General features: G+C 48.0%; 2 protein-coding genes across 7 annotated transcripts in view; one reads left to right on the top strand and one right to left on the bottom strand.

The window, feature by feature from the left end:
• B4GALT4 (beta-1,4-galactosyltransferase 4) overlaps positions 1-658 on the bottom strand; it is a 34,498-nt gene extending 33,840 nt beyond the window's left edge. Inside the window, exon 1 of one of the 3 annotated variants that reach the window (XM_040594514.1) lies at positions 630-658. The gene's annotated coding sequence lies outside the window, so the exon portion shown is untranslated. Of the gene's footprint in view, positions 1-386; positions 508-629 lie in introns of those variants that run through there. The other 2 variants (XM_040594512.1, XM_040594513.1) reach the window with 2 other exon arrangements.
• Positions 659-763: 105 nt separating this feature from the next.
• Positions 764-19,393, top strand: part of TMEM39A (transmembrane protein 39A) — a 28,109-nt gene continuing 9,479 nt past the window's right edge. The window contains exons 1-2 of one of the 4 annotated variants that reach the window (XM_040594510.1): positions 8,376-9,672; positions 10,241-19,115. The gene's annotated coding sequence lies outside the window, so the exon portion shown is untranslated. Of the gene's footprint in view, positions 1,053-8,068; positions 8,163-8,375; positions 19,116-19,393 lie in introns of those variants that run through there. The other 3 variants (XM_040594511.1, XM_040594508.1, XM_040594509.1) reach the window with 3 other exon arrangements.

Raw genomic sequence — 19,393 nt, 5'->3', positions numbered from 1 at the left:
GCTGACAGGGGCGGCCGCAGCGGGGTCCCTGCAGCAGGACGAGGGAGCCAGTCCCCCCGCACCACCCGCGCACAGCGTAGGGGCAGCCAAACCCCCTTCGCTAAGGGATCTCAAACCCAAACACCGTCCGGATATCAGTTATGCCCACCACTCATTTTCCACCCTTTTTTTTTTTTAACCCCTCCCTTCACAATTTTACCTAGTCCCAACACCCCGCTTCCTCAGCAGCCCGCCCGCCCACCCACCCACCCACCCACCGACCGACCGCGGTGAAGGGGGGGAGCAGGCCGGCCGGGCACCCCCTCACGGGCCGGGGCTCCCCCTCACGGGCCGGGCACCCCCGGGCACCCCCTCACGGCGCTTATTTCACCGCCGCTCGTACTTACGAGCCCTCAGCCCGCGCCCCCAGCGCGGCCGCCTCAGCCCTCCCGGCGCCCCAGGGCCACGCCGCCACGCGCGCAGGCGCCCTGCCGCGCGCCCCCTCCCCGCCCCGCCCCGCCGCGCCCCGCCGCTGCCGGAGGCCCGGGGCGGGGGGGACACGGCGCGGGGCGGGGTGGGGGCGGGGCGGGGGGCGGTGGGTCTTTGCTTTCCGAAGGGAACGGCGGTGATGGGCCGCGGCCGGCGCTGACCTGCCGGTAGCGCTCCGCACCGCCGCCGATGCCAGCCCGCCGCCAACCATAGAGCGGCGGGGACAGAGCGGCCGCCGCCCGCCACAGAGATCCCCTCCCGGCGGGGGGATAGAGCGACCCCGCGGTGGCGGCCGGTCCCCCCCCGCCCGCCGTGGCAACTCCGCGGCGGGGCTGAGGCAACGGGCCCTGCCCGCGCGTTTGCTGTAGGATTTCGGAGCCCGCTCGGGTGGCGTGGCTGTGCCAGCACGGCCGGGGGCGCTGGGCTGGGGGCCCGAGTGTGCCGGGCCCGGCCGTGCTGGAGGCCGGGGGCCGTGCCGGCCTGCGCGCTGCTGCCGCGCCTCAGAACGCACCGTGTGTAGCGCTTCTTTACAGCTACATCAGGTGGGGCTGGGCAGGAGTTCTTCGAATCTCAAAAATCGGGAGGTAAGATGCCTGCTTCCAGAACCTCCTTGCTCAGGAAGGTGTTCCCCTTCCTTCATCGTCAGAGGGCTTTCTGGGTCGGACCCGAACGGTGCAAACAAAACCCCTTCTAGCGTACGTGCCTGCATGCAGGTGGCTGAAAGGTTTTATCTGTTTATCTTCATACTTGAAAAAGCCTCAACATCAAAGGTATTTTCACCTGCGGTACAAATTAGATCACCATATGGATTAACCAAAGTTTGTGTTGTTATAATGAAAACATTTATTCCTCTGTGCACAATTTTCCAGCCTAACTGCCCCCACCTGCCAAAAAGGAACAATTTATTTTAAATAATTAAATATATATATATATAAAAATATATTATTTTATAATTAAATATATATTATATATTTATATATATATAAAATATAATTAAATATATATATATAAAAATAAATAATTAAAAAATATCAAACCTATTTCACTGGCAACATCAAGAAAAGGGGAGCAGTAGGGGTGACCACGGTGCTGCCCTGCTGAGTCCGCTTGGCTCTAGGGTAAGCCTTCATACGTGCCTGCCAGGAGCTGGAATATACCACCCAGACCTTGAAGTTGCACCCAAGAGAAATCGGCTGTCAATGCTAAGAAAGCCCTTCAAGAAAAAGACAAAATTCATCTTCCTTTGTGGTGAGAAATTACTTCTGTTAAAAGAACCAGAGGAGAAAACTTATGTTTAAATTGTAGGAAATTGCATGAAGCAAAATGTTGCAAATGCTTTTACAAGTAAAAATAAACTCCACTGAAACTGTCAGATCTGAGAGAGAAAGGATAGTGTTAAATTCCTTCTGTTTGTAAATAGTAAAGGGTGATGATAATCCAAAATTAAAAGATACATGAGCAGTTGTCCAGTAAAAGCTGTATGAGTAGTGCCTTTTCTAATGGTATAGGTCACTCCTATTAATGGTTTTAGTTGGGTTTTATAATTTTATGTAATTGTAAAATCCAGATGCTGCTTGCTGATTGTAACCAAATCTGCCAAAGCAGCATCGGTCTCAATGATAGTAACTTTCTGATAATGCTGTCAGAGTCAGTTACAGATAAAGAAGACACTCTGCTGAGTGACAGAGAGCATTAGTCATTATTCGACCCAGGGAGAGTGTATTGGCGTTATCCAGCCTGTCAGTCCACATGCATAAGACCAATTTAAGCAGCGTGTATCTGAAATCCCATCACACACAGCAAATCACATTTTCTCTCGTCTGCAGACCAACAAAGATAGGTAAGCAAACGATGAGACCTAAAACTACTATGGTGAGGGTCTCGCAGGATAGGGAAGGGGAGAGGAGATGGCCAAAGGTATGTGTGAAGATGCTAGAAGCAAACTGGGGTGTGCAGAGCATCTCCAAGTGCTGTGTGGACTTGGAGGTGTCAGGGATACTGTGTTACATACAGAGGTATAAAGGATGTGTGGGAAACGGGCTATTGCAGTGAAGGCATCATGAGAGATGTGGGAAATAAATACGCTGAGAACAGCAATTAATTCAATTTATAGCCCATGGAATGCTGTGGTAATCTGATATAAGCACTTCTATGGCTACGCTTTTATACAAGTTCTCCTCTGTGTTTTCTTCCACAAGTGTTCTTATCAGGCAAGTTTAACATTTGTCAAACTTTCTTTAAACAGGCTTCTTCCCTCTGGACTAGATGTTATGTTTGTTCCAAAAACTAAAACCCTCTCCCATGGGAACGGAGTCGATATTGGTATTGAGAAGGGTCCTGAGTTTGAGGTCTCCTTCAGTGATCTGTCTTTAATCTTTTATTACACAAAACCTTACATTTCCCCCTACCTCAGTAATTCAGGTTATCCTGGTCTTTCACTGTTGATTTTAATCTCACCTGTAGAATATGGCAAGGACTGAACGTAAGCTACCCAGAATATGAGCCATGCATCATTGGGCCACACGCCACATGCAAATGTAGTAGAAGCTAGGTTTTCCCAACTGTCCCGGTGACTCAAGGTTTTCAAAGTGTAAAATGGTATTTTTGAAATCTTTGAATGGAAGTAATGCCATCCAATAAATAATTACCTGTAAACTTGGTAGCAGGTATTTCAGTGGAATTCTACATCTCCAGTTTGGAGGACGCACAGATGGCATGCTGAGGTGAGGAACAGACATTTTTTTTTCCCTGTCTGGGAAGAGGGTGTGATTGCAGACAGAAAACCTGATGCTTCATCAGTGTCCTTAGCACAGCATAAACGGTTTCCCTCAGAAATCAAATCCATACCAGCAGGTTCTTAGTGCTACTAAAAAATTACCAATGAAGTGATCCTGCATGTAGTTTTACCTCAATGCAGCACCACAGAAATAGCAAAAATTCTGAGCAATCAGAACATGGGTCATTTGCGTCTGTTTCTGTTAGCGTTACTATTTGCTGAGCAGGAGTAGATTTTAAAGCCCTGTGGGTTAGTTTCCTATTCACATGGACTTTGGTGATCTGAACTAAAATTGTTCCATAACATGACTTGCAGAAGCTGTTTGGAAGCACTGCTTTCTTGGGCGTGGATACAAAGTCCACATTGAACACCTTCCCCTGCAGCAAGTGTGAAAGCAGCCTTTCTCTTCGTCTCTGTTCTTCAGTCTCACAGTTTAACCACAGCCCTTTTACCTGAGAAATCTTTTGGATGGAAGCTGTTTGCCTGATGCAGTGTGGCCTCAGGAGGTGAGCAACAGCAGTGACCCTTTCCTGCATGCAGCTGTGATACAGAGGAACCGTCAGAAGGGAGATTTGACTTCCCAGGTGGTGTTTTGCACACAAAATCCAACTGCTGCCTGTGTGGCCACATGAAGGTCCGCCTCAGGTGTTTAGACATCAGTGACTCACGATCCCCATGACACTAGTATTTTCTGTAAGTGTTAATATAGCTGTGTTAAATCCAGAGTTCTGTGCTCCTGGTTTTACTGCCTTACTCAGCTACACCCTCTTTCAACACGAGGAGCCCAGTCCTAGTACACACTAAGTAAACATTCTGCGGCACACAATAACATCTATGGAAATATGCTCTGGAGGTAATTGCATACTGTCACCGTTGTGCAAGTCAGCAAAGCAGAGCTCATTTTAATGTGGGTCAGGTGCTGATAACAGTGTGGTGTCAGTAGCAAGGAGTTTAGACTGGGCTTCAAAAGTTATTCCAGCAACTGATGGACATTCAAGCAATTGGTTCGCGCTGAATTTCATGTTGTTGCAGCTATGCTGTTAGTGGTACCCAGCCCCATCTGGATATGCTGTTTTGCTGAGTGACTGGATGCTAAGCAAAAATGAATTCCAAATCAAATATAATAAAAAATGCTGTTTATTATATTACGATATAATAGAGGAAAATAGCATGCAATATCATAAAAGGAAACAGCGCTCGTTATTATGTACAATATGATAAAAGAGCAATTGGAGTGAAGCATCAAATTATTACTGCAAAACATTACAGAAACAGGAAAAGATACATCACCAATCACCACCTTAATATCATCCAGGCCCACGCTTCGGCTGGGAAGACCCGTTGCAGCTGGTACCAGGAGTCTCTCAGTAATCGGGAAAATTCCTACACGGTGCACCCACCTGTAGGTGAGGCTTCTGGCCCAGTCCCAGTGCTTGCCTGCCTTTATACTCGATGACAAACAAAACTAGTTTACACACCTAGTGTAAGTAAACTTTTAAGTTTAGGCGAAGTGCAGACGTGCGCTATCTCATGATTGGTAAGGTTCACACACGCCAGGGACGTTGGCCAGATGCCCAAGTGTGGGGTTACCGGCACAATATTTATTGTCTGGATGGTCCTGCTCATATGTTGCTTGTTCAGGGGGCTCAGGACAAACACCACCTGCTTATTAAAGTTGTTCTTGAGCTCCCTGTCCAAGTTATGCAATCCCTAATTAAAGACAAAGACTTTTCCATAAGCAGTAATCAATTTCATAAATTTTCACCACATACGCATACACAAGACCAAAGTTATGTCTTTGCTTTGTCAAGGTAAGGCTTTGACTCTTGAGTTGAATAACACTTGTTATCCAGGGTAAATTTACAGAACTGTTCAGGGTCACACCTATTTATGTCCCACAGATTGTGGGGCAATACCCTGGAGTAAAAGGGTAGAGGGGATGTTTGATAAAATTAAAAAGAAAGGAGTTAAATCAGTAAGATTGGAAAGGGATCTGAAACAGGAGGGAGGGAGAGTGAGTGGCAAAGCAAAAGGGTTTAGGTCTTCTAAAGGACAGCAGAAAACGGACGTGAAGCATGGCAGAAGTGAGAAGCAGGTGAAAAGGGCATTAACCTGAAATACCAGAAAGGAAATGAGAGTTAGGAGAAAACAGGAACAGAGGTAAAGACAGGCAAAATCAAGTGTGCTGCTGGCTGAGAGTGTAAGAAGTTTTACACCGTTAGTGTTTGCTGGGGTGCTGTCTGGTGGGGAAAGACGTGGTGGCGCGTGATTCAGGTTGACTGTTTTGTCAAAGTCCCTGCAGCAGTTACACATTTAATCAGAGAGGAAGGGTCTTTTTGAACATGGGTGCCTCTACTTTCCTGGGCTCCTCACGCATGTAATCCAGTGTTTCACGTAATAAAGCCCCATGCAAGGGTCAGCTAGCGCACTAGGGGCATTTCGCAAAATGTAACAAGGACGGTCTCATCTTTCCCATTCTGCCTGAGCTGCTCCTTGTTCCTCAGTACTAGCTTCCTTAGGCTGGTTCGTATTACAGTTTCCTTGCAAATATGAGGAGACCAAGGACCCAAACGTTCACACAGCTCTTTGATGAATTCAGTGATAAAACTACAACACACCATAGATTGGCCACAAGGACCCAGGCAGATAAACGCAAAATATTCCTGAAAAAGCATTATCCAGAATCGATGGGAATAAATGGTCACTCCGCAATTGTTCTGGGCTCATGCTGTTTCCGTGTGAGAATGAGAAAGGAAAAGATGAGGCACCCAAGTCTCCATAGCATTTCATTGAATTCTGTAGAGCATAACCATTAATAAGTAGTATGCTAGAGTGGAGGGTATGCAAACCTTAAAATATCCAAAGTTGTCAGGTTGTTAGCCTAACTTTTACAAATAACACAGTTACTTCTGTAAGTCAAAATGCACACGAGCTGTAAGATTCTTCTGCACGTATCCAGGCTTGAACTGGTGTTCAGATTTGCCGCTGAGAAGGAATTTCACCCCTGTTGAATTAGCACAGACCTGTCTCCTGCCTCACTGTGCCCTGCTGCGCGGCTCCATCAGCCAAGATCTCCTGGGCATATTTTACACAAAGAGCAGCTTTCTCTTGGAGCAGGGGCCTCAGGCCTTAAACACACCTGCACTGAGGTTAAGAACAATGTACTTTTTGAAAAATTTCACAGCTTGGTTTGAGGGTTTTTTCCCAGCTGATCCAGAATAATAGAAGGTTTTGGCAGATTCCCTGGTACAAGGTGTGTATCACAGAGTTCCACACAGGGCTATGGCCACGGTCTGCTGGTCCAGCTGGGCTGTCACTGGTCATTGCTGTGGCTACAGGGGGAGGGATGAGCAAAGCCGAGGCACACGTGGGTCTGTTCGGAGTGTGGCAGCTGCGGTCCAGTTCGTAGACATGACAATTATCTGAAGATGCTGCTGAGGCTGAAGGAAGGAAAGTGAAGGCACAGACCCTGAGCTGTTGGCAGGGAATGAGGAGGGAGAATCCTGTATCAGAAACAAGCCCAACCACCCTGATAAGCCACAGAGACTTTACCAGACCCCTTTCCAGAGCACTGGTTTGAAACAGAACGGTGGAGAGGGTTGGTGAGGCCAGCTCTGTCCCATGTATCGCAGCCGCCCGGTTCTCAGGGTACTTTTAAGTGGTGCGTCCCCACGCAGGATTGCCTACTGCTCACGCACCAGGTTCTTTCTTTCCTCCAGTATTTCCTCTCGCTCCCTGGGAGAGCTTTCTTGTTGCGATTGTGAAAGCTAATAAATAATTATTTTGTTTATAATAAATATAATAAAGCTAATAAATAAATAAATAAAGCGATTTTCACCGCTATATCTCCCCAGCTTTGGGCTGGCACCTACAAGCTGTCCCAGAAGTCACTCGAAAGAAAGATGCCCCTTTGGGAAGGGCGCTCAGGAAAGCCTTGGCTTGGCTTGGTGGCCAGCCCGTGATGGTTTGCTGCCGCTCGGCGGCTGCTGCAGCCAGTGCCCGGTGTCCCGGCCCCACCGCCCGCTCCCCCCGGCTCCGCGGGCTGACGGGGGGCGCAGGCGGGGACCGGACCCTGGCCCGGGGCCCAGCGGGGCGCGTCGAGGCTCCAGCTGTTGGTGCTCACTCGCGGGATAAGCAGAGCTGCTGGCTGTAATGAAGCTGTTGGTTATGATTATTTCATTAATTTTTTGGGGGGTGTCTCACGATGCAAAACGTGGCGCGTTCTGGATTTATTATCGTGACTAGAGCGACAAAAGCGTTCCCGGTGCAACGGGGCGCGGATAAGGGACGGAGCATCTCCCCCTGGAGGCGCCGTGCCGTGCCGTGCCGTGCCGTGCCGTGCCGTGCCGTGCCGTGCCGTGCCGTGCCGTGCCGTGCCGTGCCGTGCCGTGCCGTGCCGTGCCGTGCCGTGCCGTGGGGCTCCGCACCCCCCGCCGCCCCGGCCCCGCCGCCCCTGCTGCTGCCACCACCAAGATGGCGGCGCGGCCGGCCCGCCCCGCCCCGCAGCGCCCGTCCCTCCCTGGGCCGGCCGGGGCCGCGGCCGCCGCGGTGGCTGCTGCCGCCGCCGCCTGTCGCCCTGTGATGAGAGCATCAGCTCTCACTGCCACGTCTCCCGGGCAGCTGCGGCGGCGGCAGCCGGCGGTGTGCAGGGCCGCGCCGGGGCGCCGAGGCTGGGCCAGCCGCCTCTTCCCGGCCCTTCCCCTCCCGCCGCGGCCGCCCGCTCTGCCTCCTGCCGCGCCGCGGGGCGCCGGGCCGGGGGTCTGCCCGGCGGGACGAGCCGCGCTCCGCGGGCACCCGCCGCCGCAGCCTCGCCCCCCGCCGGCGGGCCGGGGGGCTGCGGGGGCCGGGGCTCGCCGCCGGGCCGGGGACCCCGCTGCCGGCTGATGTCCGAGCCGCGCCGCCGCCCGCGCGTGGATGTGTGAGTACCGGCCCCCGCGGGGCCCGGGGGGGCGAGGGGCGCAGCCGGGCCGGGCGGGACCGTGCCGCGGCGGTGCGGGCCGGGCCCCCGCACTCCGTGTGTGTGCGTGCGTGTGTGTGCTGGCTCCTGGGCTTTGTGTCGGTCCTGCCGGTGCGTTACGGCACCTGCTCCCCGGCTTCTCGCTTTCGGCGTGTCCCCGTGTGCCAGGGCGGCGCAGGGCCCCCGCGCGCTGCCCGCAGCCCGCCGTGCGGGGAAGGCTGAGGGTTAAACGCGGGCAGGTCGGGCTGGGGACGCGGGTGGGTTCGCTTTGAGGTTTTCAAACGCTGTAACCAGTCCTACAACGTCCTTCCACCGGCCTGTGGAAGCTGAGGCAATGCGCTGTAACTCCGGGCACACCTCACCCACCACCAGGTACCGTTTCCAGGATGGATGTGGGCGCACGTCGCTGTTCCCTCTTGTACCACTAAAAAGCAGCGTATCGCTCACCCTGCCTTACGCAGGGCAGCACAGGCCGGTAATTTTCCGTATTACGTGAGGTAGCTCCTTCGCTACTCCAGCATCATTCTGACATGACCGTGCAGCGGAAACAGAAGCCGCTTTGCAGTTGATGGTCACTCTCGTGCATGCTTTTCCCTTGTAACAGGCCCCTCGTTGTCACTGGCATCTTTTGGGGCCGTAAGTGCAGGAAGGAGATGTCTGTGTTACAAAGTGGTCAGTCACAAAGTTCTTGGACATGACGCGTCGTCGCTTTTGTAACCAACTCAGGTCTGTTAACTCGCTGTGCTCAGAGGATGTTTTCTGAGGGGGATGCAGTAGTACAGGGGCAGGGCTGGAACGGCTTGGCTCCAGTTTCACAGGGTGCTGGCTGCAGAGCAGGGCACCAGCCCTGTAACCCGGAGCCTGCCCCCTTGCTCACCTCCTGGCACTCCTGGGGTGGCAGTGGCTTTGTTTCTGACACCCATTTCTCCTTCCAGCCGCTCCTCGAGGCGCTGGGTATCGCTGGGTATCGCGATCGGATGATGCTTTGCTGATAAATCCTGGGCCCGCTGGCGCGGAGGTGGTAGCCAGGCAATGCTGACCTCTCTGGGAGTTGTGCTGAAACTTCACATGCCTTGTAGTCCCTTGTCGGACTGGAAGTTCTTCAGGTGTAGATGCAGCTGCTTCTTGTTTCTGTTCTTGAGCATCTCTGACTTGGGTTTTGCAGCGCAAACCAGCACGGAGGGTGGGAATGCTGTCCAGGTTTCACTTACTTGAAATGACAGAAGAGCTCAGGTAGTATCGGTGACACAGTTACCTGTGTCCACCGTGATGCACACTCCTCATCTCAAGACTGTGGAAGATCCGCGTGTCTCCTGTACGGCTCATTCCTTGGCTATCTCGTGGCTGACCTAGTGACTTGCAGGCATTTGAGACCTGATTTTCAGAAGGTCTGGCTGTCCACACTCCTGCTGATGGAGGTATCTGTATTGTCTCAACCTGAGCATCTGAAATCGTTGATAATTTCAAAAAGGTAGGCGTTTCATTTTTATTTTTTACTTTACTTTTTTAAAAGTCTTTCTGACTGTAAAATGGGGATAAACATTTCGCTTCCTACTTTTGCAGAGTACATTTTTATTCTGCTTGTAAGAAGGTGAATTCTTTTGAAAACTTCTTGTAATGTACAGGTTAGCACCTTGCTGAATTATTCTTTTTACAGAGACGCTAATGGCATCCTGTTGTAGCTAAGGAGATAAAGCTATTCTCGTCATAGCAGCCTGCCTGTATGAGCAATATTTGTGCTGATGTAACATCGCCAATACAGTTATGTTGTTATGTATTACTCAAAAGCAGACAGGCCTAATCACTTTTTTGTCTATGCTTTCTTCAGACACTGCTTTTTGGTCTCAAATTTTAGAGACAGAATCTATGTATGTAGTATTTGAAGGGGGGGTGGTGAAACCCCACACCTTTCTGCTCTTTTTCACATTGAGCAGCACTGAACATAAATCTTTCTCTGCAGGTGTCTGCATTGCATGTTAATTTGGGCAACTGGAGCCTGGATATCTGGATAAAAAACTAACATTTTTTTTCTTCTGCAGGCATCAAATTTGGATGTTTGAGAATACAGCAAGAACATATATGCTAGAAATGTGTGTTAAGGTGACTTCCAATGTCCATGAGCATACAGTTCAGAAGCCAGTCGGGTCACTCGGTCTGACTCTGTAGAGTTCCAGCTCCTAAAGGTGGATGTGGTGCAAAGCAACAAGATAGTACTGATTCTGAGACGGTCCTACCTCTCAGTCTCTGTGCTCCCCCTGTGCCTCAGTATCATGAAATCCTGGAAAGAAGTTTTCTTCTGGCAGTTATAAATGTGTGGTTTAGTTTTAGTTTATGGATGTAAAACTCTTGAGTTGGAGGGGCTGGATGCATGCTCTGGATTTAAAGAAGAGATATTTTATCAATAGGAAGATGTATGTGGTTTTTAGCACTGTTGAAAATCAGTTGGAGGTTTGGATGAATTTGTCTAATAGTAGAACATTTATTCTTTAAAGTATTACTGATTTCTGACCATTCTTTTGTTTGTCCATTGTGAAATTTTATGTCCTGCGTTGTTTATGGACTGAGAAATACAGAGGAGGGTTGAATTTGGCTTGCAGAATCTGCTTAAATGCTTGGGATCTTTAGGCTTCAGTATTACTTGATCTGTCATAGTTCATTTTGCAGTGTGATATTCTGTTATACGTATTTTCCTTTTTGAGGCCCAATTTTCCTTCTCGCACTGCCATCCAGTTGGAGAACTGATGCAGTTTGACCGTACTGCGGTGCTAACCTATGCACAAGAAACCATAAGGAAGAGAGGAAATTGCGACATCCACGTTCCTCTTCCTTCAGTGATCCCTTCTCCTCTGCCATCTCCTTAATCCGCTCTCTGGCTGCGGTTTGGCCTGCCCTGGTAATGGACGGTGCCGTGAAGTTAGCTCGCTCCTCTTTGTTCACCTCACCGCAGCAGGTCTCTTGTGCTGATGGGAACTTTTGTTCATTTATTTCTAACCGTACCACAGTTGGGTAAGCGGTACAGCTTTTAGAGGGTGGATTTTTAAAAATTGGAGGTAAATCTCTGTTAGCTGTATGACTTGGCCAAATCACTCGTGAGCTGTCACAAATTCTCCTGAAAGACTTCCTGCCATTCTTTGTGGGGTGTAGTCAGTGGAGAGTCATTTCTAGGTTTTTTTTTTGTTTTTTTTTTTTACTTTTTGGACTGAACGTGTTGCAAACGGAGTCTTCAGATGGGAGTGAGTATTATGCAAGCGAGTCAGAAAAGCCATGATGGCTAACGTGGTGCAACGGCAGCCATGTATGCTGGGCGTTTGAAATGGTTGGGTTAAAGCAAAATTCTCGGTGTGGCCCAGACATGCTTATAAGGGAGCGTGTGTGCAGGTTTGGACAGCTAAATTAGTCTTGGTATAATTAATTATACCAGGGATTAACGTATCCTACTGCATTTTCCTGACCTGCTAGATTAGTTGCTCTGTAAATGGTGGTATGAAGTTCTGAGTGCCACCTGCCAGAATAATGCAAGTTGAATTGAGGACTCGTACCGTTTTGCGCGGGGGAACTTGCAGATTACCTGTACCTCTTATTTAAGAGGCAAGTAGAGGGGAATTGATGTATTCTCCTCTGTGTTTTATATTTTAATGCAAATTTATGGTTTGTGCAAATTACAATTTATTTAGAGTCCCCTGCAATAATTCTGCTTTTCCATGGTGTCAGGGGTATGCAAATCACAGTCGCACTGATACCTTCCGATACGAATCCCAGCGCAATGACCTGGGAGTAAGGCTTGAGTAAGTGTTTCTTCCTTGTGTTCTACTCCATGCTTTCAAACTCATTGCTACAGATGGCAGATGCCTGCCTTATTTTTAGCTATGTGAGGACAAAATAGAAAACACCTAGTGACTCCCCATGATTTTTCATCATGGCTGATCTCCATTAAATTAACCGTAGGGATTGGCAGAGGAACAAAAACAGCGGGAAAGCTGCTTCTGTTTGTTTTAAAAGCACTAAAATAATTGCAGTCTCTAAAACACTAAAATAATACTGCAAAAAATATTCAATACTATGTACAGAGACCCCTGGCAAGAGAAACACTTGCCAAACAGTTTATCCTGTTTGGGATAAGGAAATTGAGGTCTAAATCAGGAAAATCAGTAACAAACTTCCCTGGAAGTCAGTTGAAGAGAGATTAAAAACCAAGAGTTCCTGGCTTGCAGACCTGTACTCAGGCCATTAGAGCATGTGTATGTGTTTGAGTTGGGAGCAGAACACGTGTTTTGGTGGCTTGCTCGGTTGAAAATTACAAGATGGGCTCTTAAGGCAAGAGCATCTTTTCTACCTCGCAGCTGCTCTCAGCAGTGATCTATTTTGCTGTGCATTTGTCCTTATAAGTTGGAAAAGAAAATTTCAGTGGCCATAGCCAAAATTCCCTTCCTTTCGCAGTCGCACGGCACGGTGTAACGGAGGGCGATCGGTGGCTGTGTTTTAGCAGTGCCATGCCTGTGCGCAGTGTTTACTGAAGGGCTTTGGTGCAAGACGTTCTTGGCAGTGCACGTTGACAAACTGTTTGAACAGCCAGCTTCGGTAGCTTTGCCAGTGTTGTGTCTGCTGATGCACATTGTCCTAGTGATGGAGTGTTACTTCCCAACCACAGGCCCCTTCTAAACGGAACTTTTGTTTCTGTCGGTAACAGGCAGGTGGAGTTGGAGCTTAAAACTTTCTGTGTTGTCACATACCCAAATCCTGGTTTGGATCTGGAGCTGAAACTCTCCCGAGCTTTCAAACAACAGCGGAGGTCATCTTTGAGAACTGGATGTCAAGCTTGGTAATTCCCACCAGCTCTTTAGTTGGAGCCTCTTGCTCTGGATGAGGCCAGACTCGCTGTCCCTTTCCCCACACGATTTAGCAGGATGGGAACTGTAGGACCAAAATAGAGCATGACCCAGCTGGTCGGGCCTGCATTTCCCTCTGCTGCTGGAAAAGCTCAGCTTTGCACTTCTGTCTTGTTCTCACACGAGGACCAGCCAATGCTTTCTTTATTCCCAGATCCAGTATTGGGCTGTGAGCGTCGCTGTATACATCGGAAGAAGCCAAAGAAAATGTTACTGTATTGCAAACTGTGCGACGCTGTTGTCTTGGGGGAGAGTGTCGGCCACTTGTAGCTGCTGAGCCCTGAGGATCTTACGTTGTGGGTTGGGGTTTTTTTAATATTTTTTTTTAAACATAATTTCAATTCTTTCATAAAATTATTATAGTCGTTCATTAAAGTCTTATTAAGCTGTTTGTTCTGACCTCCCGCAGCAGTTAGTTGCAAAGGTAATTACATGGTTATGCGGTATTATTTAGTAGTCCAGGAATCGTGGCTTTGTTCTTGTAGTCGCCAGAGGTTCATTAAGAGCGCTTAGTATGTGTATCTTCTTTCCTCCAATTCACAAAGACTTGAACTCATCTGTGTTCTGAAGAGGACCACATCGCCTGCATACCTCTGGAAATCTCTTCGTCACACCCCCTGAAGTAAGGTCTTTGAGGGGATTTTTAAGGAATGTGTAGGATTTGGTTTGGAAATCCCTCTCCATTTTTTAAAATTGCTTTTTCAGTCTATTGGATAATCTTCTTGATATTAAGAACTTAAATCTGTGCCCCGTCTTTAAAGAGCACATCTGCAAAATGAGCTGAGTTGAGCTTACTGCACTTCAACCCGGAGAGGCTTTTCCTGGAGAAGTTTTCTCTCCTGCTCCCATTTTTGTCTGTGGGTATTTGAAGTACTGTGGCAGCTACAGATGGCAAGTGCTGCCTTCACCTTGTCTTTAGCTAGAACTTTTATTTTCCCCACTTATCTGTCTGCTTAGTTTTAGCCTTCCTCACTGAAGATGCCCGAGTCATAGGATGTAGATGCCGTTCCTGAATTCTTGCCTGTCTCTTGCTACTTTCACCCTTTGGTTTGGCATGTGTGTCAAGGACTGATAGATGGAGCCTCTTCAGCCGGAGTTGTGCTGTAGCAGAAAAGCCTACGCTGAGCTGGTGTTCCTGGGTTGGTTTCGTTATTACAGAGGAGGTTCTTGGTTCTTAGTCACTGAGCAAAAATTAATCTCGCTGGTGCATCACCTGACAGTGGTGATTCACCACCTGGCTCTTGGCCTTTTCGCCCGACCCTGGGCTGTGCTTCAGGGGGCTTTCTGGCCCTCTCCGTGCTGAATCTCCTTCTTGATCTGTCGCTCCGTATGGCATGAGGACTTGGAAAATGTGCTGACTTGGGAGACCTCCCTCCTAACCAGCTTTGCCTGCCGGCGCGGGGCTGGGGCCAAGTGCTGGGCCAGGTGGTGGGTGTGCGCCTGTGGAGCCAGCCTGAGTTGAAAGGTTGTGTTGACTTTAGTGCTGGGGGAGCTCTGTGCAAGCCAAATATTTAGCTTTCCAGCTGATAACCTGTTGGTTGTTTCCTCCCTCGCAACAACCAAACGCTCTTTTGATTCCCCAACCAAGTCAGGGCTTCCACAGAACTTCTGCAGCTTGTCAGCTCTCGGTGTGGCAGATGTGAGGGTGCTGATAAGGTGGCCTCATCACCCAGGCACGGGTGCAGCCATCGCTTTTCTAGGCTCTCTTCTTGATTTTTTGGATTGTGGGGTTTTTTTTGTATATATTATTATGATGATGATGATGTCGGGTGAATGGGTTACCAGCTTTGTGGTTCAGTTTTTCCAGCTGTCCAAATGTTTTTACTTAAATAAATAAATAGGTCTCACACTAAAAGGAAAAAAAAATAAGCCATAGTAACTGGGAGTCACAGCAGTTGAAAAGAAAACTTGACTATAAGGTGGATTTGCTGATAATTTGTGAATTATGATTAGGACTGCTGGAGAAATACGAGTTTGAGATTAGGTTGACCAGCTACAGTGGCTTGAAGTGAGGACATTAGTAACCGAGAGACCTTTTTACATAGCTTGTTTCGCTTTCAGAGACTGATGGGGGACGGAGGGAGGAAGAGGAGAAAGAGCTGTTTGTCTGCCAGCTGAAAGTCTCAACTGTTACAGCATATATTTATTTCTAAAGGTTAGAGAATCCTACTCTTTTCCTCCTCCCATCCTTACAGAAACGATTTCACCAGGGGCTAGTAACTGTCTTTTGCAGCCTTGCAAACAAAGTTTTGTAAATAAACCACTGTCTGGGACACAGTGAGTTGTTGTCACCTGTGGGGTGGTAACAGAAGCTGTGCAGGTGCTTGCTGTGCCCTGGCAGCCCTGGGGACAGAACCTTTCACTCAGGCCAGGGGAAACTGTCCAGGTCTTAAATGGACCCTGGCCTTTGTGGTCTGGGAGCTCGTGCCTTGGAGCTTATCCAGACAGTCCAGTTCCAGGATATATGTTCCTTTTTGAAGGAAGATGACCTAGAAGCCAATGCTCCTGACAGCAAGGGGACAGGTTGCTGCTGCAGTGGGAGGAGGAATTCCCAGATGCCTGGATGTAGGAGCGCTCTGGAGATGGGCAGTGTGGTTTCCCGTGGCGCTGCGGGACTGCTTCTGGCACTGCTGCTTCCGTGCTCCTTGGCTTGCATTTTCCCTGCACCATTCCCAGTTCCTTCATCCTTTTGTCCCACGCTTGATGCTAGCGATGGTTCGGGGCGTTACCACTAGTACCCAGAGGGGCTGGAAATGTCGATGGTGTTTTCTCAGCGCTGGTAGTACCCTGTGCTTCACGTCAGCGCTTTGCAGTTGTGTCACGGGGGTGGCAGGTGTGTTTCCATCCTGCGTAGCCATAAAGCACAGTCACCTTGAATGGAAAGTCTTGCTAGCAAGCCAGACGATGCTGAGAGCTTTTGTGTTGCTGAGGAGGAGGCAGGCAGAACTCCTTTGCTAACGGCCACAGAGGCGTGTTGCTTCACCCCAAGACGTCGCATGCTTACTCAGCAGGAAGGCGGCTGCTTTGATCAAGATGTAGAGTTGCAGTGAGAGACTTGTGGTCTTCTCAGCCCATGTTGCTGCAAGTGGGGATGGCCACATTTCCCTTTCTGCTCTTAAGAGTAGCCGGTTGTAGGACTTATGGAGCGAAGGAGAGCCTCTTGAACGTTTTCCAAGCTCTCAGAGTTCTCATGCCTCAGTGCAGTGAGCTTCCCAAGAGGACTGGAGGCTCGGAGTTTTCTCCAATTAAAAAAAACAAACAACTGTAATGCCATCAAAATAACTGGCTGAGCATTGTAGCATTTCCAGCAAAGAGATGGGGAACCAGGCAGACTTTTCATTCTGATGAGTCACTGACTGTCCTGGTTTGTCTCTTCTGAGAGCTGTTTGGGCAGCTGCTGATGCAGGAACATGATTCTGAGCGATGGTCCCTGGGGAGCAGGACAGGACTGCATGCTGCTTCACCTCTCAGCTGGCGGATGGTTTGGCTGCCTAAGCTGCCCATCACTAAAGCCTTGCTCACAGCTGTGGTTCTTGCCTGCTTGGTCCTGCCTCAGTCAGGAGAGCTGGGGAGCTGATAGGGAGGAGGAGTGTTGGTGCAGAGAAACAAAATACCCAAATGCTTTCTGAAGTCCTAAAAGCAAGAATTGGAAATCAGAAGGTCTGATCCCTTACAGTCCTGGATCTTTTTGTGACCATGTAGGTTGTAAAGCTGAAGGTTTTGTCTCTGTCCCAGAGGAAGAGTGTGGTCCCTCTCTAGCACCCAAGAGCTGTCTGTACCCATATCCATTCCCTTGCGTGTTTTTACGATGCCCGCATCTGCCTGAGAGAGGAGATCTTGGAAGCCAGGCGGTTTCTGTTTTGGGGATGTTGAGGATGAAGGGAATACAAATATGTGACTTATTTTTGATGGAAAATACAGGTGAACTGGGAATAACAATGTGGACTCACATTAATGGACTGAAGAGTCTTGTCAGGAAAAGCTTTTATCTTCCATGACTCACTTTCTGTGCCTGTGACTCTGTTTAAAATAAGATTGCCGATGGGGTGGGGACTCTGCAAATAGAGAAAGGGGCCTGGTAGACTCCCAGCTCGCTCCGTGGGCTCGTTATTAATACTTAATATGACTTGGATGCACACAGGAATCTTACCTGTTGGAGTGAAGGGTCATGGGCACTTTTTTTTCTTGTGAGCATATTTTTCACAGTTGAGTCATGCCTTTATTAATTGAAAATAAATAAATAAAAAAGCTTTTTCCCATGTCTGTCTGTCTCAAAAAGGAGGGCTGTTGATTGGTTCAAAGCCAAAAAAACCAGACTTAGTCAAACTGATCTGTAATCTCACTGCTTCGTTTAACTTTATCGGGGGAGCTTCAGTTTTGCGTGGCTAGTTTTATAAAACAAAAGCAAACAACAACAAAAAAGGAGGGGTTCTTAGGCAGATTTTGCTCTAACAGACACCTGCCTAATTTGATCAGACTCCAGTGACATAAAGTTTTATTTAAAGCTTTTGGCTTGAGGAACTGCCCGGTCTATACATTCATGGATCGCTGTGAAAGGGCTTATTCAAGTGCATTTAAAATATGGTGCGCTGACATTAAGGAGGGCTCCTTTCCACAGGCATTCTTTTGTACTGGTAGAAACCTGCATTTTACTGGTTTGCAAAACCAGAGGGTGGAAATGCAATTACTCAGTGTCCAAGTGTCTATATTAGCGAGCATGCGAAGCATACTAATGGGATAATACTAATGAAAGCTGTTAAATTATTTACATGAATTACTGACTGTGGCATAAAGTACCTTCCACTGTTAATACTGCTAATTAGACCACCAACATATTGCATCCGTTATCACAAACGTCCTGTAGGTTGAATCAGAACAATTGTTTTAGCTTCCACAGTCCCTGTAATAGTTTAATTTGGCTTAAAATAGCTTTCAAAGTTGCTCCTTTTAGAGGTTTTTCTCATTATTTTTTTCACCTTAGCTGCTTATGTGAAGTGTCTGGATGCCCTAAGTGAATTCTGCATTGTCTGTTGCTGCCCCTGCTCATCTTGTGCATTCAGGAGAATTTTCTTCTGTTTAATTCTTGAAATATAAATATTCCCAAATAAAACTCTAGAACATCCCAGAGAAAGTTCTCTGAAAGCTTTAGAGTCTTGACTAGAAAGGTAAGGAAGGCTTCAGTTTTCTGTTGTGGTGGTGTTAGAATTATAATGAGAATTTTGAAGTCTGCCAAAGCACATTATTTTCCTCCAAGCCCAAATTGCCCAGTGTTTGCTCTCTCCTTTCATGCAATTTCACAACTCTTTTTTTTTTTTTTCTTCCCTTTTTTTACTCTCCAGGATCTCTGCTTTACTTTTTTTTTCTTTTTTGTGCTAGTGACCTTCATGTGGGTATGTAGAGAGCATTTCCCTTTTGAAGCATCCTGATTTTTGTTGAAATTTTGAGAGTTGGTTATTGGAATATAGATGAAGGATGGGAAATTTTAATACAAAGGATGATTCTTTGAGGGTTTTTTTAGAATAGTTCTGCATGCTGTGTTCATGGTGACAGTGATGTGACTCATGAACAAACTTCCTGGCATTTCTACCAGCTGTGATTTCTCAGGATTTTAAAGGAGGTGATAACTGAATTGTAAATAGGCAATAGGTTCCATCTGTAAATTTCAAAGCTAGATCCAGAGTTTCCCAGAAGGTGGAGGTGTTTTTTGGACCCTGGGTTGGTTTTGGCTATGGTATTTTGCTGAAAAGGCATCTGATTAGTCTCCAGACATGCAGATACACCAGAGTCCTTGTAGCAAGATGCCCTCTCAACTGTCTTGGTTCTGTACAGCATGTGCGCTTGGAATGACTTCCAGATTCACACTCCAACCCAACACCTTGCTCTTTTATGTCTGCTAGCCATCAGAAACGTACCTGACTGCCGAAATCCTTGCAGTGTTATGTGGGAGACCCGTGAAAGAAAAGCAAAATCATATGGGGAGTGATAAAAGTCTGTGCCAGAGAATCTACCTTTGTTACTGATATTCTGAGTTGCCCAGCCTGTCTCATAGCAGGTCATTTTAAGGAACTGCTTGGTTTAAAATGTGTCATTTAAAATAAAGAAATATTTATAGATTCAGGTTTTAATTATTATTAATATTTTTGAGGGCTGGGATACGTGATTGCTTATATGTGCCTTTGAAGTACTTGTATACATAGAACCATTTAGGTTGGAAAAGACCTTTAAAATCATTGAGTCCAACTGTAAATCTTGCACTGCCAAGTCCACCACTGCACCACGTCCCAAAGCGCCACGTCTAGAGTCTTT

The sequence above is a fragment of the Falco naumanni genome, chromosome 5, assembly GCF_017639655.2.
Source record: "Falco naumanni isolate bFalNau1 chromosome 5, bFalNau1.pat, whole genome shotgun sequence".
Lineage (NCBI taxonomy): Eukaryota > Metazoa > Chordata > Aves > Falconiformes > Falconidae > Falco > Falco naumanni.
Note: the sequence above shows the minus strand (reverse complement) of the source record. Positions and strands in the feature narration are given on the sequence as shown.